At 40.3% G+C, this 8,278-nt stretch overlaps 1 protein-coding gene across 2 annotated transcripts in view; it reads right to left on the bottom strand.

The window, feature by feature from the left end:
• nlgn3b (neuroligin 3b) overlaps positions 1-8,272 on the bottom strand; it is a 31,063-nt gene extending 22,791 nt beyond the window's left edge. For both annotated transcript variants that reach the window (XM_037688070.1, XM_037688071.1), the window contains exon 1: positions 8,043-8,272. The gene's annotated coding sequence lies outside the window, so the exon portion shown is untranslated. The remainder of the gene's footprint in view (positions 1-8,042) is intronic.
• Between the last annotated feature and the right edge of the window lie 6 nt (positions 8,273-8,278).

Below are 8,278 nucleotides of genomic sequence, written 5' to 3'. Positions count from 1 at the left end.
TATAAATATGTATTTTTACTATAACTATTGAAATGTATTGCAAGCTGCTGACACATCCCCATCATCTCTCAAAGTTATGAATCTAATCAAAGTTTAATATTTCAAAAACCAGACAAAGCACAAGTACCAAAAGTCATAGCAAGGATCACATGATTGAGCTTTACAATGGCATTAGTAGGACAAAGTACAGTATATGCAGCACTAGTTTTGTCCCAAAAATTAACAATAACTATAATAATAATAATAATAATGATGCAGAAAAACAGAATGACAATAGTGTGCAATTTCACTTTACACTAATAAGTATTTACACTGCGTTTTCACAGGAAATGCAATTGTTCTAGTTTATTTTTATATTTATGAGGATGGTGGTGAAGAGGTTAGAGAAGGTGGGTCTGTGATCGGAAGGTCGCCGGCTCAACTCCCCGGACCGACAACATCAAAATGTGGGTAGAAAAGGTGAAACACCCACACCTGTCTCCACCCTCATTTGCTCCACTCTGCGCCCTTGAGCAAGGCCCTTAACCCCCACCATCTGCTCCCAAACAGGTCTTTATTGAAAACTAGTCCTCGTGACTCAGTGAGGCTACCTGTATAAATAAAGGTTAAAATGAAAAAAAACATTTATATAATATATTGTGCCAGTTATTCTATGTATCTTATTTCATTGTTTTATGTGTTTTTACTGTATTTTTCCCAGCTGCATTGCATTGATAAATACACTTTTTATGGCATTTTGGACAACGAGGGCTATTTTCAAAATGTACTACAGAAATAAACTTTGACTTGACTTAAACGCAACAACAGCAGTGTTGTTGACGGATGCACGAATAATGCACGATCTAATGGATTAAAAATGAAGCGTCATTTCAAATTTTAAACTTGAAACACATTTGGGGTTTTATTGTTTACAGAACATAACTAAAGACGTAGCATTTCCTGAATGACGTCCATAACATTCATATTTTTGCTCACACGACACACAGTCACAACTGCAATAAAATAATAAATGTTTTTTGCATCGAGCTGCTCAACAGTGGGAGCCTCCTTTGTTATATGTTTTTTTCTATTTAAATGCAGCAAATACTTTTGATAAATGACAAGTCCAGAATACTCCATGGTAAATATCTCTATTATATTACAGGGTTGTACTTGCAAAACATGCACATTACGTGGTTTGGCGTAGGGGTCTGAAATAATCAAGGTCTTCTCTGAGGACGACATCATCTGGGTAGATTGTTCTGCATTAATGGTTCCTCGCACAACGGGCACATTACCCATCCCACGAGCACCCCGTTGCTCTCACAGGTGCTGTTTTTTGAGCAACGATATAACACCGGAAGCATCAGCCCCTCTTTGGCTCAGACGTTACAGAGTCCACCGTTTAATTCAAGTGATGATTTATCAGACTCCAGCACAGAGTTCATCCTGACTGGGGTCAGGAGCAGAGAGGCAGCAGAGTTTCTGTTTGTTTTCCAGTTTTACCTTTCACGGATCGAACAACAGGCTGTGTTTACCGACGAGGGTTTTTGTTTCATATCCTGACCTTCAGTGCATCCATTTATCCAGTTTCTGCGAGGCCGTTTTGGGAATCATCACCCACTGCCTAAAGCTAGGTGATAATGTTTTTGCTTGTGTTCGCATGCACACGTATACGTTTCACCTCCTGAATTACTGAAGTTTGATGAAGTGCATCCACAACTGATTTACTTTTGCAGTCAGTCGTGTACAAGATGGCCACCACAGATGCCATTTGGTGCTTTTAGCTACAGTTCTGCTACGTTTCAAGTTTCAAGGTTCAAGGTGACTTTATTGTCATTTGCATCACATGTGGTACATGAGGTGGAATGAGATCGTGTACTCAAGGTACCAGTTACACCCAAAAACAGCAATAATATAAAGTATAAAAAAGAAACAGTATACAAGAATCTAAGATACACACTAAACAATAATAATATAATAAAATACGGTGTATTAAACAGCAGCCTGAACATGAGTCTGTTGTGAGCAGATGAGTATAAATACAGCAGCTCATGGGTAAGAATCAGCAGCACAGATAAAGTGACAAATCACCAATTAAAGTGGCATTAATGATTTTCCTGTAAGGGATTCATGAGTCCAACAGCCTCAGGGTAGAAGCTGTTCCTCAGTCTAGTGGTTCTACACTTAATGCTCCTCAACCTCCTGCCTGAGGGGAGCGGAGCAAAAAGTGTGTGTGCTGGGTGTGTAGGGTCCTTCATGACGCAGGTGGTCCTCTTCCTACATCTGGAGGTGTAGATGTCTGTGATGGTGGGGAGACTGACTCCAACAGTCTTCTGTGCAGCCTTCACCACTCTCTGGAAAGCTTTTCTTTCTGCAGCTGTGCAGCCTCCATGCCACACGTTTATGCTGGAGCACAGGATGCTCTCCACTGCACACCTGTAGAAGGAGGTGAGGACTGAGCTTCTCAGTCCAGCTTGACCTTAGTTAACCTTTAATTTAGCTTACTGCTAGCATTTATCACAATTAGCCTTTAGCTAGCCTGTTGCTACTTTTCACTTGTAGCAGCCATTTCACAGCTTTTTGCCAGCATTTTTCTACTTTGAGTTTTTAGCAAGTGGCTCACTCATTTTAGCTGTATTCTGCTTTTATAGCTCTCAGCTAGTGTTCTGCTTGTTTTCCTGTTTTTTTTTTTTAATTTTTTTTATTTTAAGAACTTAGTTTCAGCTTCTTCAACACATTTCAGCTCAGCTCTCTGTATTTATTGCATTTTCACAGAAAATGTAATTTCCCCACTTTAAAATAGATAAATGTGTTAATTTTATGACACAAGAATGTTAAAAACACAAATGATTACATTATTCTTCCATTAGATTTTACATAAACTGTTTTGATGAGTCTGAAGATAAAAACAGTAGAAGACACTACTATTCAACCAGTTTTAATAAAACAACATTTTTTTTAGTTTCTGAGCTCTTTATCTTTTCATTTAGCTTAATTTCAAATGTCACACTTATTTAAACAGCTGAATACTGATCTCCATTCATCTTTACAACCAGGTGAGCAGTGATGTGAGAAGTCCATCTGCTGTGATCCAGTAAAACCATCTGAAGACAGAAAGCAATAAACGCGCTGTTCTCTTCTTTTTGCTGTGAAGCATCAAAGGAAACACCGTATGAAAGACAAATCTCAAATATGTAAACCAGATTACAAAGACACGCTCCCTCCTGAGAAGAAAAGCCTCTGACCTGGTTACGTTTCAGCGTCTTATTTAAAAAACACCAACTCGTGAATAGATCATGGGATCCTTTCAGTACGTCTGAGCAGCGCATGAAGAATAAAGAATAAACACGTCTGATGGGACCACACAAGCACCCAGTCCTCCACATGAGAGCAAAAGTCCTTGTCCCTGCGAGACTTAGCCCCGACGACAACAAGCACAATTTAACAAATAAAAACATTAGAAATTTGGTTTCGTAAAGGTTTTAAGCTAATCGTCTATCTTTGATAATTCTACGTGTTTATCACATAAGAAAAGAAAAGCATTGGCATACTGGAGTCAGACGTGTCTGTCTGTTAGCAAAATATTTCATCATCCACTACTTGGATTTATAGGTAATTTTCAAAATCAAATCGACTGACGTGCATTTGTAGATGATGCCCTACTGCAGCCAACTTCGTTTATGACGGCCGCCACCGTTAGGCGACCGTATGAAACACAAAAATGGAATCAACTCGGCTAATTCTACAGATATTGGGCTAAAGTTTGGTGTGGTAGTAGCGGAGAGTCATCGTCCACACATACTCTGCGCACTAACAGATCTTGCAAGCGCTAACGATGTTGCATGAGATGGCGAAGAATAACATCTTTTACAAGATTTGCAGCCAAAATTCATTTCCATAAGATAATTTAGTTTAAATCTCAAATGGAATAATAATAGGAAATGTTGTGTCTGTATTTTGTGTTTCTCCCCTCAAAATCTTTTTTTTTTTAAATGCCCACAGATCTCTAGTTAATTTTGCACCAGCCTATCTGATTTGATGTTTGTTATTCCTAAATCAAGAAGATTTAAAAAAAAAAAAAAACAAGCACAAAAACACATAAACGGTTTTCGATCACTCACCTAATTAACTTTGTTGCAATTACCAGCGCTGACTACTAACTGATTTATTGCTCTGCATGCCAAAATAAGAAGGGGAATAACCAATTACCCCATCACAGATACAAACTGGTAAATAAGCTCAGAGTCAACAGCTGTGTTGTTCTTCCTCCATGTAGCTACCGCACTATCAAAAATGGATGCAGTCTTCTCTGGCTTGTCAGTGAACAAAGCAAAAACAAGCTTGTTAACCTAATCAGATTTATTGACGAGTTTGGCCCTGAGCTTAGTCAAAGACCGCAGCTACAAGCTCCATCTTTAATCTGATGAACAAATTAAAAGAAAGGATCATTTCCCCTGACCAACGCACTAATTAACCATATTTCTTATGAATGCTGTGTTGGGAATGTAGCACAAACAAATGTCTGCTCATATCAGGAGTTAGCCTTAAAATAAAAATAAAAACGTATTTAATGATTTAATAAAATAGTGTTCAGAGCAGCTAAACATGCTACAACTGTGATCAACTGGTGGCTCACGGGCCACGTTCAGACTGCTGAACATTTTAAGTGTGAAGACCCTGGTGCTACAAGATGGACATAAAGATAACTCATTTATAAATACTATACAACTGTTGTTTGTTACATTCTAAAAGTAAAACATAAAATAAATTGTTGGCACATTTTGGACTCTCATCTTGATCAAGCACGAAGGCGACAGTGGACAGGAAAAACTCCCTCATGAGCAAGAAACCTTTAGCAGAGCCAGGCTCAGGATAAGCGCCATCTGCTTCGACTGGCTGGGATTGAGAGGAACAGGAAGGAGGAATAGATACACAATGGCAGGTCGAGAATCACAAGTTAAGACAGAAATAGTATCAAATGAAAACTATTCAATTTTATGCATTAGTAACTACCGTACTGTATTAATTTGAAGAAATTAAGTCAATTTGTCCTCCAAGCTTATAGCAGCCTAACAAGACAATCCTAACTATAGGATTTATCAAAAAGGAAAGTCTTCAAACTGGACAACGTGTCAGCCTCACGGACAGAAACTGGAAGTTGGTTCCACAAGAGAGGAGCCTGATAACTGGAAGATCTTCCTCCCATTCTGCTTTTGGAAACTCTAGGAGCCACAAGTAAACCTGCAGTCTGAGAGTGAAGCGCTCTGTTAGGAAAGTATGGAACAATAAGATCTCGAATATAAGATGGAGCTAGGTTGTTGAGAGCTTTGTAGGTTAGAAGTAAGATTTTAAATTCAATTCTGAATTTGACAGGGAGCCAATGGAGAGAAGCTAAAACTGGAGAGATATGATCTCTCCCACTAACTCCAGTTAAGACTCTGGCAGCAGCATTTTGGATCAACTGAAGATGTTTTAAAGAAGTTTTTGGACACCCAGATAACAAACCATTGCAATTAAAACCTTTATCGGGGTATAAAAGCTTAGCTTTTAAGTAGCCATTTGCAACCTTCAGCTGGCCTTTTTGTGCTAGTATTTATAGTTTTTGACTACTTCTAACCTTTTGCTGATTTTTAGCCTCTTGCTATTTTTAGCTAGTCAATTGATACCTTTAACTTTTAGCTTATGTTTTGTTACAGTTGCCTAGTGTGTTTTATTCCTTTTAGCTTGTGTTTTGCTTTTTTTGTTGTAACAGCTCAGTTTCAGCTTCTTCATTAAACGTCAGCCGTCATTCAGCATCTGGCATTTTTTTCATGAATTTCAGATTATCTTGTTCTTCTTTTCGTCAAACTCGTGGTATATTTTTGAGTACCTTATTTTAATGACATATTGTCTGTGCAATGTTTGCCTATTTCAACAATTTATCTGAAAACTGTTAGTTTTCAGGAGGATTTCAGAGAAAAATCCCACTGTGTGGCTGAAGTTAACCAAGTGGCTAACAGGCTAATGAACCACTAGCACGAGCCAATCAATACATCCAGCTCAGTGTATTATTAGCGTTGTTGTGTCACAGATATTTCAGTCACACATTGAACAAGAAAGCTGCTCAAACTATCCATTTCTATTGTGGTTATGAATATCAATAACATTTATTTCCAGTTATTTTTGGCTACAACGAACCACGAGCGAGGGACTAAAGAGCTGCCGTCTACATCCTACAGGATTTCAGACGTCATTCATCAACGAAGAAGAGTTGGACTTTTCAGGGAAATTACAATAATTTGTCTGTCACCTATGTGTTATATGACGATGATTTAAAGCCCCCAAAATGTGAACATGAAACTGTTATTGAGGTCGATTTTGTTCCATGAAGATAGGAGCACGTCTTCTGGCTTGAAGGTGACACGGACAATAAATCTTCTGGATTCATTTGGAGGTGGAAAAGTTGCTTCGTTAGCAAAACCGTATGCTGTGAAATCCCTACGGGTGATCGTGACACACTCAGAAGTAAGAGTAGCTGGTTGTGGTCCGACGCCATTAAAAGGCGGGTGATCATGTAACTGTTATGTGTTGTGGGTGTGCGCGTTCTTTTTGTCTGTCTGTTAGCAAAACATCTCAGCAACGAATGGATGAATTTTACTAAACCTTACAGGAAATAATCACTGCATGTGCATCTACGACTAACTAGTGAACCTGACTTAATATGGCCGCCACAGTCAAGTCAACGTAGCAAACATATAAATGGCTACAGCTGTTTTACAGATACTAGGATGAAATTTGGAGTGGTTGTGGCTGAGAGTCAACCCCAACATATACTAAGAAAGCTAACAGATCTTGTGGTTTATTTAGCATTACCTGTTAGAACTAGCCCTCTCTGTCTGTTAGCAAAATATTACATTAACCACTGGATAGATTTAGATGAAACTCTCAGGACATAATCGATGGATGAACCACGGACAACTTGATTCAAGATGGCCGTCACAGCTTATCGACCACACAAACGCAGCTGTAACGCACTCAGATTTACAGACAACGAGCTAAAATTTGGTGTGGCAGTAGCTGAGACTGGCCCCAATGCATACACTGAGCACTTCCATACAGTGGGAGACGGTTTGTGTGGTGGGTGATAAGCATTCCTTCAAGGAATGCTACTCTCATGCTGAAAGAGTTCAGCCTAACGACACATTCATGTTAGGAGCGGAATATCTTGTTTAGCTTCTTGAGAAGTTATCCCTCCAGTTCGTTAAAGAAGCTGAACGTGTGCACGATGGAGCAGATGTGGAGCAAAGTCAAACATGAGGGAAAAACCTGCAGACAGAAAACATGCCCAAACAATAAGTCTAAACTAAGATATTGTTTAATTGTTATGCTATTTTTGCAGCAGGTGTTACCTGATCTGTTTTTATTTTTGCTCCTAACCACTAAAACACTTAAAGTCCTATTTGGCCCACTTGGTCCCGGGTTGCAGACCCATTAGAATGATTGCTGTAATCATGTTTCACTCCTGCAGCACCATCTCTACACCTGCAGCATCGACAGGCACACAATTCAGCACCAATTCACGGCTAATAAAAATCTCTGGGACAACATCTGATATCGATTAGTTTCTGGTCGCTGGAGGGGTTGGAAGTGTGTGCGCGCGTGCGTGTGTGTGGGTGTGTGTGATGGGGAGCCTTACACACCAAATGCCCTTGTCATTCGTGAGGTTTGGATTAAAACAACATGTTTGGATTGCTCTAATCTAATCCCTCCTTCTTCATCAGTTCAGCGGTGAAATGAGAAGATGGAGCAGAAACGGGTGGAGGAGGAGGAGGAGGAGATCTACCTGCTTCATTAAATGAATCCAGAGAAGAAGAAGAAGAAGAAGAAGAAGAAGCCACAGCCCCACGGAGCGTCGACACACTGCTGCTGCTGCGTGGAGTGTGCGTGCGCGCGCGCGCTCTGACTGCTTGTTTAAATAGGACGGTACCGAAAATGTCCGGACGAGATCCGACCCCCCCGCGGAATATCAATGAGCTGCTGAACGCGTCAGGTGTTTGGACAGAGGAGAAAGATGGACTCACCTGCTCCACGCGCCGCTGCAGGACGCTCCATCCCGAGATTTCCCTCCACGCCATGCCAGATATTCCTGCTCCGTCTGGGAGGGGAGTATTAGATATTCCTGGCGGGTGCCGGAGACCAAACGCACGCGCGCGCGCGGGGTCTCCTGCGCTCCTTGTCCGCTGCCTCGCTCTGGTCTGAGCCTGTCTTCGCGTGCTGCTTCTTCTTCTTCTTCTTCGCTTTTTTTTTTTTTTTTTTT

Source organism: Nematolebias whitei, chromosome 14, assembly GCF_014905685.2.
Source record: "Nematolebias whitei isolate Nwh7 chromosome 14, NemWhi1, whole genome shotgun sequence".
NCBI lineage: Eukaryota > Metazoa > Chordata > Actinopteri > Cyprinodontiformes > Rivulidae > Nematolebias > Nematolebias whitei.
This window is presented reverse-complemented; position numbering and strand designations above follow the sequence as displayed.